Source organism: Lathyrus oleraceus, chromosome 7 (genome assembly GCF_024323335.1).
Source record: "Lathyrus oleraceus cultivar Zhongwan6 chromosome 7, CAAS_Psat_ZW6_1.0, whole genome shotgun sequence".
Taxonomy (NCBI): Eukaryota; Viridiplantae; Streptophyta; class Magnoliopsida; order Fabales; family Fabaceae; genus Lathyrus; species Lathyrus oleraceus.
The window spans coordinates 261,102,094-261,117,098 of NC_066585.1; the positions used below are offsets into that span (position 1 = coordinate 261,102,094).

Consider the following 15,005-nt stretch of genomic DNA (forward strand, 5'->3'; position numbering starts at 1 on the left):
AAAGTGGAGTTTTGATGAAAATTAAAGTTGTTAATATGGTTCTTAGGAACATTTTTTATTTTGGGGTTATCTTCATTTGACAAATACATCAAAAGTTATATCTCATTGATCCTCAGCTTAGTCAGATGACTTGACTGGTCAACTTTTCAAGGCCAAACTTCCAATCTTGATGAATAAATGATTGAGGGGACTCAAATAGGCTCACATATGCATAAAATGATAAATTAAATAACTTCCCTTGATTAAATTTGATCAGAGGTTGAGATTGCTTAATGGGTAAGGCACAATCAAAGCATAGTGGAATTAGGGTTTCCTTGGGAAACAATCTTCAAGCCCTTTGGGTTATCTTGATCAAATTGGAAAATTGAGATACTTGGGAGACATATATGATAATTAGGAACTTTGTGGACCATTTTCATGCTTTTTCTCATCCTCATCTAGCCACTGCATTGGGCTTAGGAGCCTCCTAGGAGCATTGTGGAGTACAGGATCACTTGAGCTTCAAAACAAAAAGAGTTAGTGACATATTTTTGTGCTTTTGGTTAGTAATCAAATAAGAAATGCAATAATATACAATACAAGCATGCTTGGTGATCTCAAAACACTCAAACAAGTCCCAACCCTAGGGTTAAGGAGCCAAACATGTTATGATCCTTGAGGCAATGCACTTGTGCAATAACATGATGCCATGAGGGATCTTAGGATCAAAATTAGGGTCTTAAACTTGCAACAGAAACATTGAACATCACTCGTGTCATGACTTCTTGATTTTCCTCTTGCTACATATGCCACTGGAACAGTAGATAATTTTTTATCTTCAATGCTGGACTGCGTAAGGAGACGTTGTTCTTCATGTAACAGATCATTGAAACATGCATCCAATGATGGTACAGGGTTTATGTGCATGAGATTGGATCGAATGGCTTCAAATTCAGATCTCAATTTCATAAGAAATTGATCTCGTTTAGTAGTTTCATGAACAGATTGTACAGAACTTAGACTTTTAGGAGCCAAGTCTACATAAAGTATATTAGTGTATTCAGCCCACAAATTCATGAATTGAGATTAAAAATCAGAGATGGAGAGACTATCCTATTTAAATAGAGCCATGTCGTGTTCAAGCTGAAATTTTCGAGCAGCATTATTTTGATTGCCGACTTTCTTTAAAAAAATCCACATTGCGTTTGCTGTTTTATAAGGTCGAAGATTCAGGACAATGTTGGAATCAACAGAACCTAGGACCCAGGACATGACATGAGCATCTTTGACTATCCATTTGGCATGTGCAACTTTATCTTTGTCTTTGTCAGGGGCTGGAGTTTTGCCATCGATATGACCCCACAAATCTTTTCTTGTAACGAAAATCTCGAAATGGAATGCCCAAGCTGAGTAGTTTTTGCAATTAAGACGAACCAACAGGACTTCATGCTTTTAGGTAGACATGGAGCTATGGAAATAGGAATTGAACAAGAACGAGGAATTGAACGAAAAACAAGAGAAAAAACGAGAACATGAATAAAAGTGAAACAAGATCGTGAAAAAAAAACAGACTAGGTTCTTGGATTTTAACCTAGGCTGATACCATGTTAACTCAGAAAGATTCCTTCAAAAAACTGTATATTTGTTTTCCATTCTGATCTATGATATAAATAGTGCAGTTACAAGCTGTCAGGTTGAATTTCAACCCACTAAATTAGCTAAATTGTCTTAGGTACATTTACAGCTAATTATGTTAATTAAGAGAATAACTATTACAAATAAATGTACAATCTCAATAGAATTATTTCTAATAATTAGCTAATTATTGCCAATAACTTTGTTGACAACATCTTCTTGCATAATAAATAAGATAATGTTGTTGTAAATATATATTATATTTTTGCATTTCTTTATATTTATTCTAAAGCACGGAATGCAAAGGTTGTAAGCAGTGAAGAGAATGTTGATTTATCTGTTGTAAGTAAAAATCCTTGGCATCTTCGTATGCTATGTTTCTTTTTTTTTTACATTTATCCCCATTTATATTGCTGATTATCTGTTTATATTTTATGTAGCATTCAATGTCTGCATGTGGAGAGAATGAACATGATTTTAACAATGATGTGACTCCAATAAAAGTGAATTCGTCAGTTTTAAAGGATGTCGATCTTGATTGTGACATTGTTGAAGCTACACAATACTCTAGAACCAAACCACCAAAGAAAGTAAAGATTGCGCCGAACAATTGAAATATTGTCCATCGGTTCAAAAGGCCATTTTAAGTTTTTGTTGTTACCATTTAACATTTTTTTAGAAAGTTGTGTATTAGATGTTTGTAATTATTGGACATAGTTTAGTTATCTTTTGAACTATTTCATTACATCCTGTTAGAGGGATTTATAATGTTTTTTGAATTATCAGTTAAGCAATTATAATTTTACAATGTCTATCCATTTCTTTGGTTGTTATTTCACGAGATTTCTTTTATCCATTTTATTCCGACTATTTTGTTCAAAATATGTATATGTTATAATCGGACACATTTATATTATATTTAAACTCTGTGAATGCTACATAGTATTACTATATAACATAATAATATAATGTATTTATAATATATAACTTTTTATATATATCTCATGAATATGAGAAATGAATCAAAATTTCAAAAGTTTAATGAATCAAAAAGTATGTATCATGATTTATTCAATTGCTTTATTCCTTTTATTTAATTTCTAATAACCAAATTATAATGTAAAGTTATTTTTGTAAATATCACTATGTAGTGCATCCTCTATTAATGCACTCTATATAATTATATAAAGATATTGTCTGTCAATACAATTGGATAACTTATATTGCTATGATGAAGATAATGTTGGATGAATTTTAAAGTATCCAACATACTTTGTGTTGTTTGAATTGTAATTGTAAATAATTATTGATGAACTATTAACTCAAATTGATCTCAAGTATGAATGTTATTGCTGGTAACAACAAAAAATTTGTTTATTAAAATAAGAGAAGGTCATCAACTACCTTGATATGGAGAAATATCAGATGGTAACATATTAATAACATTGTAATAAAATTGTTGAACATTCCAAAGTTGCATTTGAAGGTGTGAAAAACACAAGAGGGGGGGGGGGGGGGGTGAGTTGTGTTTTAAAAATAAAAGTTTTTTACCAACTCAAGAACACCACACAAATACTAAGAATAAAGAGATAAAAACACAAGTATTTTTATCCTGATTCTCTTGAAACTCAAAGTTACTCCAACTCACCCGCCAAGGTGATTTCGTCTTATACACAAGGGCTTAATCCATTATAATCAACCGATTATAATAATCATAAAAAATAACCTTATTTGTCTTCTTAAGGATCCTACTACACCCTAGTCTCCTTAAGGAATCACAACCAACAAGCTTGAAACAAAGATTTTATGTTTACAAGATGCTTCCACACAAGCAAATTTTTACACAAAGGAAAAATAAACACTTACAGAAAAGTATACACAAAGTCTAGATCTTTTTCATGTAGAAAACAGTCTTATGAAATTTTTGCAGTTGTCTTTCTTCAAGTCTTCGAGTCCTCTTTATATAACATGAAAAAGAGACTGTTGGAAGGCAAGATTATCACATGAACAGATTTGTTGGATGCTTATATCACCACTATTTTGAAGATAATGAGTAAAAAATAGCTTTGGAGAAATGTGTTTTGCCCAATCTCCTTTAATGTAACCATCTTTCAATTGAGCGATGCATGCAATATTATCTTCATATATGGTCGTTGTATTTAATTTTTTAGAAGATAAACAACAAGTATTTTGCATGCATTGAATTAAGGATCTCAACCAAATGCATTCTCGACTTGCCTCATGTAATGATAAAAGTTCTGCATGATTAGATGATGTTGCTGCTATGGTTTATTTCACCGATCTCCATGAAATAGTTGTACCCCCACATGTAAACAAATAACTTGTTTGTGATCTACTATTATGAGGATCTAACAAGTAACCTGCATCTACATAACCTATTAATTCGAATATGAATACTTTGGTATAAAACAAACTCATGTCTATCGTACCTCTAAGGTAACAAAGTATATGTTTGACTCTGTTCCAATGTCTTTATGTAGATGAAGAACTGTATCTTGCTAATAGATTGACAATAAATGATATATCAGAACGTGTATAATTAGCAAGATACATTAGTGCTCCAATTGCACTGAAATATGGTACTTCAGGACCAAGTCATTCTTCATCCTTTTCTCAATGTCTAAAAGGATCCTTCTCTACATATAATGATCTAACAACTATTGGAGTAGACAACGGGTGACACTTGTCCATATATAAGCATTTTAACACATTTTTTATATAGTCTTCTTGATATATAAATATTCCTTTGTCCAAATATTCAATATGCAAACCTAGACATAATTTTGTCTTTCCTATTTCCTTCATCTCAAACTCTTTCTTTAAACAATTCATAGCTTTTGGAAGCTCTTCAGGAGTTCCAGTAATATTTATGTCATCTACATAGACAACTATTATTGCAAATTCCTTTCCTGATATTTTTATAAAAATACAAGGGCAAATTGAGTTATTTGTATATTCCTCTCTAAGAAAATACTCACTGAGATGATTATACCACATTCGTCCCGATTGTTTCAACCCATAGAGAAACTTGTTTAATCTTATAGAGTAGTTTTCTCGAGATTCAGAGTTGTGTGCATCTGACATATTAAACCCTTTAGGGAATTTCATGTAAATTTCACTATCAAGTGAACCATACCGATAAGTTGTTACAACATCCATCATGTTCAAATTAAGCCCTTCATGTGCTACAAGGCTTATTAGATATCGAAAAGTGCTTGCATCCATTACAGGTGAATATGTCTCATCAAAATCAATTCTAGGTCTTTGCGAAAATCCTTGAGCGACAAGTCGAGCTTTGTATATCACAATTTCATTTTTTTTCATTTCGTTTTCTTATGAAAACCCATTTGTATCCAATTGACTTCAGACTTTGAGGTGTTCAGACTACAGGTCCAAAAACTTGTCTTTTGTAGAGTGAGTTTAATTTTGCTTCAATTGCATCTTTCCATTTTGGTCAGTCCTCACCTTGTCTACAAAATTTGATAAACATTGGTTCCTGATCCTCTTTTCCATTTATCTTATTTAGCGCTATAAAGTATGCAAAACATCATCAATGTCGACTTTGTCTCAGTTCCATTGTATTCCATTTTGGATATAATTTATCGAGATCTCTTTATTTTCATGAGTTTCAGGTACCGGATCAATCTCTTCTAGAGATGAAATATTTATTATGTCTGAAGGTTCTTTTAGATTTTCTATATCCTCACTTGGGCCATCTTTATTCTTAGCTCCCTTTCTTGTTCGATAATTTTTATCTTTGGAACCGATTCTACCATGCTTCAGACATGGTTAAGACTCATTGGATTATTCAACATGGATATCAATTTTTATTGGAGCATTTGCAGCTGGTATATATGATTTAGTCACACCTTTTAGATCAGTGAATGAATTTGGTAATTGATTTGCTAAGTTTTGCAGCTGAATTATCTTTTGAACTTCTAGTTCACATTGTTTTGTTCGAGGATTAAGATGAGATAATGATAATTCACTCCAACTGATCTCTTTTTCTAGCTTCTTATTCTCTCCCCCTAATGCTAGAAAATTTGATTCATCAAAATGACAATCAACAAAATGAGCAGTGAATAAATATCATGTTGTTGGTTCATGGTACTTTACAATAGATGGAGATTCATATCCAACATATATTCCCATTCTCCTTTGAGGATCCATCTTATTGCACTGTGGTAGAGAAATTGGAACATACACCGTACATCAAGTCATTTAAACAATAAATTATGTAAATAAACAAGTAGAAAACACACTTTATTATTATTAGAAAATAAAATTCAAAACATCTAGAAACACTTATTTAATAACTAAAAATGAGATTTCTATAAATAAAAATTCTTGATCAATTTTTCCATCTGGATCAACAAAGAAGTCACCAATATCTAAATGGGTAACATCCATATTACCGTAATCTGGATCATCATCTTCAATAGAAAAGTGAGTCTCAATCATTGCCCTTTTATTTTTCAGTGATTTTTTAAAAAGAACAATAAGGTGTTTTGGAGTACGACAAGTGCGACTCCAATGACCTTTTTCTCTACAACGGTAGCAAGTATTTTCATTGGTTTTGCTACTCTGACCCTCTTTTTCATTCTTTTCAATATTTTTTCACTTCTGGTGAAAATATGTGTTCTTATGATTATCATTGCTACCACGATTAAAACTAAGACCATGAGCATAATTACGACCACGACCACGTTCGCATGCACGACCGCGACCATGTTTTTTTCCATAGTGATCGTGCCTTGCCACATTCACTTTTGGGAATGGGGTTGTACCAGTGGGACGAGCCTTGTGATTCTTTTATCAATAGTTTATTATTTTACTCAGCCACAAGAAGATAAGATATTAGGTCAGAATATTTATTAAATCATTTTTCTCTACATTACTGCTACAGAAGCACATTGGATGCATGAAAAGTGGAAAATATTTTTTCTAACATATCTTCATCAGTTACTTTTTCTCCATATAGTGCCAGCTTCAAACTTATTCTAAATATTGCAGAATTATAATCACTTACACTTTTAAAATCCTATAAACCTAAATGCACCCAATTATATCAAGCTTTTGGTAGGATAATCATTTTTTGATGATATATCTATTTTTCAAATTTTTCCACAGGACATGTGGGTCAGTTATAGTAAGATATTCATTTTTAAGATCCTCATGAAGATAACGACGAATGAATATTATTGTTTTTTCCTTTTGTAGATCAAATTATTTATTCCATTCTTTAATAGTGTAGCCGCGACCTTCTGCGTTTAAATGAATTTTAGCGTCTAGAGCCCATGTCAAATAGTTCTTTACTGAAATATCAAGAGTCCCAAAATCCAATTCGTAAGATTTAACATACTTAGTTCTATCATAAAAAATAAAAATTAGATAAAATATTAAATATTAAATATTATAGTGAAATAATTATCATAAAAGCAATATTAAATATTAATATTTAAAATAACACTATCGTAAATTCCAATATTTAAAATAACACAATAATAAACTGCATTGTTACATTAGTCTTAAAATTATTTACTTAAAAAATAACAAATTAGTGACAAAGTACATCTTACATTTTCTTTTAATTGTTATAAAATCTAAACATCTAACTCGATCAAAATCATGAAATAATAATATTTCAATCTCATGACACAATAATAAATATATGGATTAATAAATTCCGGTATTTTAAAAATAGCAACTAATAATTTAGAGTAAAAATTCTCAACTTCCTTCCTTATGAGAAACAAAAATGTTCTTGCTTCATCTTAAACGAAAAATAACAAATAGAACGTTACAAGTTATTCAGGAACTATACAATGTTATTTTGCTATCCTTCAAGGATGTTATGCTTTATAAGTTCTTCAGGAACTATATAAATGATTTGTTACGAGCAATGATCTAAAAATTACAATATTCTTCTGGGATGCGTTAAAATTATTTGGGTCATTCTTTTGGAATGACAACTTTTCAAAATTATAAAAAGTCATCAATAATAATATACTTTTCTAATGTTAAATAAATTATATCACATACTAAACTATTTTTTATTATTTTCATGATTCTAAACAAATGGTAGTTCAAGATTAATTCAAGATGGAAGCGAAAAAAAATCATACATGAGACCTTCGTGTTGATAACGTGTTATAAAACTAAATAAAACAATATAGAGATCAAAGAGAGGAAGAGAAGAGAGAAAGTATATTATATTATCTTCTTTAAAAGTACACTTTACATTGTAATATGGATCTTATTTATAGATGCAAAATTACAACTATTAATAGAGAACTAGTAAAGGACCCGTGCGTTCGCACGGGTCGCGCAAGCGCAATAATTTATTTTAAAAAAATTAAAATATAATGTATTTTTTGTTTATATATATATATATATATATATATATATATATATATATATATATATATATATATATATATATATATATATATATATATATATATATATATATATATATATATATATAGTTGGATCAACGTACACAAATTTATTGCGTAAGAGTTTTTTTTAATGTAATGGATGTTAAATGATCAATAAATGGGTTCAAAAAATTTCCACAAATAACTTTTTCCAGTTTGGGATATAATAAAGTAAAACATTATTAATTTATAGTAATATAATTTGCTTAATTTTTTTGTATACTATATTAAGGAAATAATCAAAAAATATAATACAAAAATATTTTTACAATTTATTGGTATATTGATATATAATAAACATTCCATTGTTAATGTTATGAATAAACATTCCATTTATCATTGAGATTTTGGACATAAGAAATAAAAATATATCTATTTAGTAATGGATGAAATTTTCCAATCTGTTACTAATTTGAGGTATAAAAGCGCAAATATTAACCTTCATAATAAATGATTATTTAACCAAAATACATAAGCCATGTAAAAGAAATAGCAGAACCTCATTTGTTTTAAAATATAGTAATGAATACTACCAAATGTTGAAATTAATTGCAATTGATACAGTAAGGTTTAATGCAATAAAAGATATTGAAACAAAAGGTTCACAATTTTAGTTAAAATTGTGAGAAATTAGTCCAGCAACAAAAATGATTTAACTTCGTACAATTCTTTGGTCCTTAAAAAACTGGGTTTATACAAAACCTGCCCGCAACCTTTTAGGAAGTGATGATTCATTACCTTGTAAAAAACAATTACATCCATATAAACAAATGTTAAAACATAATGTATATTTTATACAACTCATTCAATAAAATTCTAATAATAAACAACGACATTTGTTGATATAATATAACTAATGAAAAACTTACGTTCTATAAGTTTTCAAAAACTTCTTTGAACACGACGTTTGTTGTAGAATTCAATGGATGGTTATCCTTGTCATGGATTAATATCTTAAGCCCTTTTTTGCTTTTGACCCTTGATATTGCAACATATAGTTGACCATGACTAAATACACTTCTAGGCAAATACAATCCAACATAATCCAATGACTGACCTTGAGATTTGTTAATTGTCATAGCATAACATATAGTTATGGGAAATTGCCTTCTAGTCATTTTGAATGGCCACGAAGATTGTGTTGGAGTCATATCCATTCTTGGAATATAGATAACCCCTCCAATATTCTTTCCAGATATAATCTTTGCCTCGATAACGTGGTTTGCCAATCTTGTAACTATAAGCCTTGTTCCATTGCAGAGACCTTCAGGTTGATCAATGTTTCGAAGCAACATAATAAGGGTCCCAATCTTCAATTTAATCTTGTGGTTAGGTAGACCGGAAGTTGTAAGTGTATTCAAAAATTCCGGGGTCAAAACATCAAAAGCTTCATTTCCTTCACCGTCAAATGTGTCTACAAAATCTGAACTTAAATATTCCTTTTCTTCACCTTTGGGAAATTTTTTGAAATTTTATTATTATAAATCTATGTTAGTACATATAAATATATGAATGTATCTATAAATATGTTTACAATGGATAACGCATACCTGGTATGAATCCCAAAACGTATTGATTTATGATGTCAACCGTTTCAATTGTTCCTGCCAATATAGCTCTTGATTGCAAAATTCTGGATTCTTGTAATTGTTAAGAAAATTCGGATATGTTTCACTAACAATGGCTTCTAGTGGATCATCATAGTTAGAAATTAAGAAATCATTTGGAATAGGAATATCCGTGTAACCATCGTTAGGTTCTTCCAATTTCCCATCGCCAACTTTTAATATCCAATTAGAAAACAATTCTAATTCAGATGTACTTGAAGTATTGCCGGCTTGTTGGAGTCGCATGTTCTTTGTAAGCTTCAGCACAACACAATGATCCCAGATGTATGATGAATTTATTGTAGAGTGTATTATATCTGAACGGCTGCCCCTTGGTACAACTGGTAATATTTGCCGAAAATCTCCACCAAATACAATTACTTTCCCTCCGAATAATTTGTCAGAACAATTGGAATGCCCCATTATGTCTTTAAGGGTTTTATCAAACGCTTCAAAACAAAATCTGTGTGCCATTGGAGCTTCATCCCAAATTATCAACTTTGCCATTTTTAGTAGCTTTGCACGATCACTACCTTTGTCGATATTACATGTAGAAGACTCCATTGTAGGTATTGGAATCTTGAACATTGAATGAGCCGTTCGACCTCCTGGAAGTAGTAGTGAAGCTATGCCTGATGAAGCAACAGTTAAACAAATTTGTTTCTTTGATCTTATGTAGGAAGCTAGAGTTCTCCACATGTAGGTTTTCCCTGTGCCACCGTATCCATACAAAAAAAATACGCCTCCTTGTTGATTGTTTACTGCTTCCATTATTCACTTGAATACACCTCTTTGCTCATCTAATTTAAAAAAAATACATAGCAAACATGCAGTGAATAAATTAATTATACATTAAAAAAAATTGTAAGATAAAATCATACTTTAAAAGTTAACTTTATAAAATTATGACAAAACTTACAAACATTTAACATATTTACCTGTAAGATTTAAGAACAAATTATTGTATTCTTGCAATTGTTCGGCTGGATTGTAACTCCGCTCTTCGTATATGAGCTTATTTCCCAACTGCTCAACCACATATCCACTTGGATAAGGCATTCCAGCAAATTCCTTTAGACTTCGGCTCTTCCTTTGAAGATTTCGTTCAATCTCAATTAATGTTAAATTCATTATCTCTTCATCCGACAACCTCAAACCTTTATACAATAGTAATTATAAGTGTAAACTATAAAATAAATTTACTTTTAAGAATCAAACAAATAAATATAATAAAAATTCACAATATAGGAAAAATAATACCTCTATTGTTTGCAATTCGCTGTTGAGCATATAGTATTCCATCAGCTAAGAGATGACATGTTTTACTCCATACATGTCTTGGTCTGTTAATGCTGCCTGATAATAACATGTGAACAAATAGTAATCTCAAATATTGACCTGAACCCCAATGATTTTCCTCTTTAATAGCTGCAATGAATTCTCTATCATCGCCGATAAAACCCATAGCAAAACAGGCATCCCGGAAAGTATCATATTTTACGTTATTCACTGTTTTTATATCATTATAACTGCGGGGGCCTTTGACATGTGTGAGCATCAATCTAAGATAGTACAATTCGCCAGTTGTTGGAGGAACCCATATAAGCTTACCAATTGTGTAACCTTTTTGACGGGGTTTCCATTCTCTTTTTTTCTTAACATAAACAAATTTTGAAACAAATTTGCTGTAAGTTAAATTTTGTGCTTCAGGATACTTGCAATTTGCTTCGAACCATGATGTAAACATCGATTCAGTTACACTTGGTTTTTCCAGAACTGTATTGATACGATCAAAATCAGTGTAATATACCGAATTTTGACCTTCACAATGAAAGTACAGTCTCTCAACAGCTGGTTTTCTACCATGGATTGGAAAGGAGAATATCCTCCAAGATGCTTCACTCGGAGAAACGTACCTACAAATAATATAATGAAAGGCAATGGATTTAAAATTAATAGAATGATTATTGTAGACAGAATATATAAATTTTATTATAACACATATAGTCAAAACAGTGTACATATAAAATTTCTACACCATGCATGTAAAGAAAAATTGCACACTTTTAGTTGAAATAGATAAATTGCATGACATCATATTTCAAGTGATATATTATAAACGTACCTACAATCAATATACTGTTTGATCTCATCAATATTCTGCGGCTGGTTGGAAGTTCCATCATCATTCGGTACAATGGCAGCGGTGATTCTGTCGTAACCTTTGTTGATGTACTTGAATAAGTACTTAATCGATGTACTTTGATTGCACCATTCCATGTTTATGTGAGCTTGGTACTTTGTCAACAACTTTGCATTGTATGGAACAACATTCCGGTTATCGACTTGATTTCCATTCTTAAGAATTGTATGTCCATTGTCCCTTCTTCTATATACCGGAAACCCATCTTGATCAACAATTGTTTCGGGCTGAAACTGTTTTGGAAAATATTTAGAACATTTTCCATCTTTCATGCACGGTGAAGATCGATTTGCAAATCCACACGGGCCATGAATCATGTGAGTTTTAACCAAATTATACAACTCTTCAGTGGTATCTTGGTCAGGTATTTCAGCTGAAATAATGCGATCAATATCACTTGGAGTTGGATATTTGTTAGATGGATGGAGGAAAATTAAGATGTGAGCATGTGGTAATCCTCTCTTTTGAAACTCAATTGTATACATATTTATAAAAATAAATATATAAAATATATACAATAGTCAGCACACGAATGATAAATTTGAAAATAACAATACGATTAATTGAATATGGAATAAGTTACTCACATGCAAGAACTTTCCCCAATAGACTTTTCTTTGTGAGATCAGACAAAAGCTCATCAAATTTCATTTTAAAGACTCTTGAAATGATGTTAGGACGATCTGATGCTTTTAGATGATTAGAACCAAGCAAACGCTGAATTTCAGGCCAGTTGGGGTTACATGTGACTGTAATGAAAAGATCTGGAAATCCGACATAGCTGCATATTGCCATTCCGTCAAAGTATAGTTGATCCATATATCTACGACTACCAACGTATGAAGAAGGTAGCACAACCCTCTTACCTGTGTTTGACCCGTGCGTTTCTCCATTTGAATTATATTCATTCAAATTGTGATACTTGCCAACCCTCAGTTTTGACTGATTCTTTCGAAGCCACCTAAGTCTTTCTGATTCCATCATTGTAAAACCATCTACCAAAAATTGTTGATAAAGTCTCCTTGATCGCAACAATGTTTGTGCTTCATTAGATCTTGATTGAATTCTAAAGGCCAACCACTCTCTTATTGTAAGTCGATTTCGCTTTGTTGCTTCTTCCCAAGGAATATCTTTATTGTTCTGTTCTGACTGTGTTATGTCTGTGAAGTGGCGAATATTTGTCCCTTTATCACGGTGCCTCACATTAGGTCTATATCCATCCTCACCATATGGAAATAATAATGGGTACTGATATCCTAAATAACTGGTATGATACTCATCTATCCTTTGAAGTTCGCCACATTGTTTTTGCACTATAATGTCTCTTTTTTCTGCAGTGTCGACATCTCCAACAATTAAAGCAGCTACTTCGGATACAGTTGGTTGATTATATATCCTTCCATCATTTCTTTGTTCAGATATTAAACGAAGTTTTAAATCAGAAACACCTTCTTCACAAAGTCTGTCCCTTGCCATGCGAAATGATTGTGCATGAACATTATGTTCATATAACATTTCAGATAGTTTTCTCACAATATTAACATCAACTCCACTTTTTGACCTATAATGAAAAGAGTTGAAACAGTTTATTGCAAGTTTCTTAAATAAATAAATTTAAAGTTTGGAAAATAATAGATATCTAACCTGAATCCATGCATTCTGTTTTCAATTTCATTCTCAGTGTCATAAACATATAGTTGTGCAAATCGTGGATTTTGACCTGGCATCGGTAACATGTTTCCTATTCGGTGACATGATTGACCTTGGATACGAAAATTGGGAGGGAATCTACCGTTGTTAAATCGATTGTCCACTTTCGCACCGGGAGATGTAAATGCAAACATAACGTTGTACATTCGAATTTGTTGTTGGAAATTTTTTGATTCACATGATTCGTTGTCAAACAACAGATGTTGTAGAACTTTAGGAGCGGGTTTTAACAAAGGTAACTGAACTTTTCCTGATCCACAACACATGGAAAATTTAGGATTGGACGCATGACGACATTTGTTTTTCCTTTCCGAATACCACATATTTACACCACAATATTGACATTCAATGACAGGATCCCCTATATCATAATACCCTCCTGATCATCAATAGTATTTAATTCATATGTTAAATGAGTTGTATTTCATAATAATAAAATATTATTTATAGTAAATCATTTTAAAATACCTGATGTAATTTCAAAAGTTTCCATAGCATCTGTTCCATTAGACATTTCATCTTCATCAAAACTTGAATTTGTTGCTGAACTGTAACCTTTTGACATAACATTTATTGTGTTAAGAATATTGTAATATTCTATGACATATCATAAACAAATTAACTCAAATGAAAAATAATTAAGAATATACCGTCAGATTCATCATTCATATTATCGTTTCCACTATCAGATGCAAAAAGCTCATTGAGTTGCAATTCTGGTATTGGATCTTGGTTTGATGTTGTTGCAGCAAATGTATTCTCAAACCTCTTAGATAAGTTAACTCCTAATTTGGTAATGTTTCTACTTGATATCCTTTTTGATCTGATATTATTATTGGTACTTGGCTTAGTCTTTAAGGACGAATGAAGTTGACGACTTACTTCAACGTTGGCTATACCACGACCGTCATTTAGTATGTTTGGCGAAAGTTCTGATAGTGGTATCCTCAAAGTTGTTGAGTCATTGCCGCGTCTTTTATCAAATGTACCGTTTTCTTTTATAGCAGTTTTCAACCTCTTAGATTTCTTGTCATCAATAATACTCTTTCTATAAATTCTGGCTTTTGCAGCATTCTTCCTCCTCAAAATAGTTTTAAAATGTAATTCTTCATCTACCATTTTGAATATTTTCTATTATAGTACTCACTCAGGCTCTATAATTCAAAATGATCATACTTGATCATACATCTGAAAAAATTACACATATATAACAGATATTATATATCTTCATCATTATAAATAAAACAAAAGATATATAATTTTATAGTGAATAAAAATATCAAATGTTCACCTGATAAAAAACATAACTTACATTGCCATGGCTTTATTTGAATAAAGTTTTCTTACAGCTTTTGCTCATTCAACATGATAAGTTCATTTCTTGAATTTGGAACAATACTTGAAATGCTA

The 15,005-nt window shown here is 31.1% G+C and overlaps 1 pseudogene; it reads right to left on the reverse strand.

Annotated features, from left to right (window-relative positions):
• Window positions 1-8,947: 8,947 nt before the first annotated feature.
• On the reverse strand, window positions 8,948-14,714 carry LOC127103321 (uncharacterized; annotated as a pseudogene).
• Window positions 14,715-15,005: the final 291 nt, after the last annotated feature.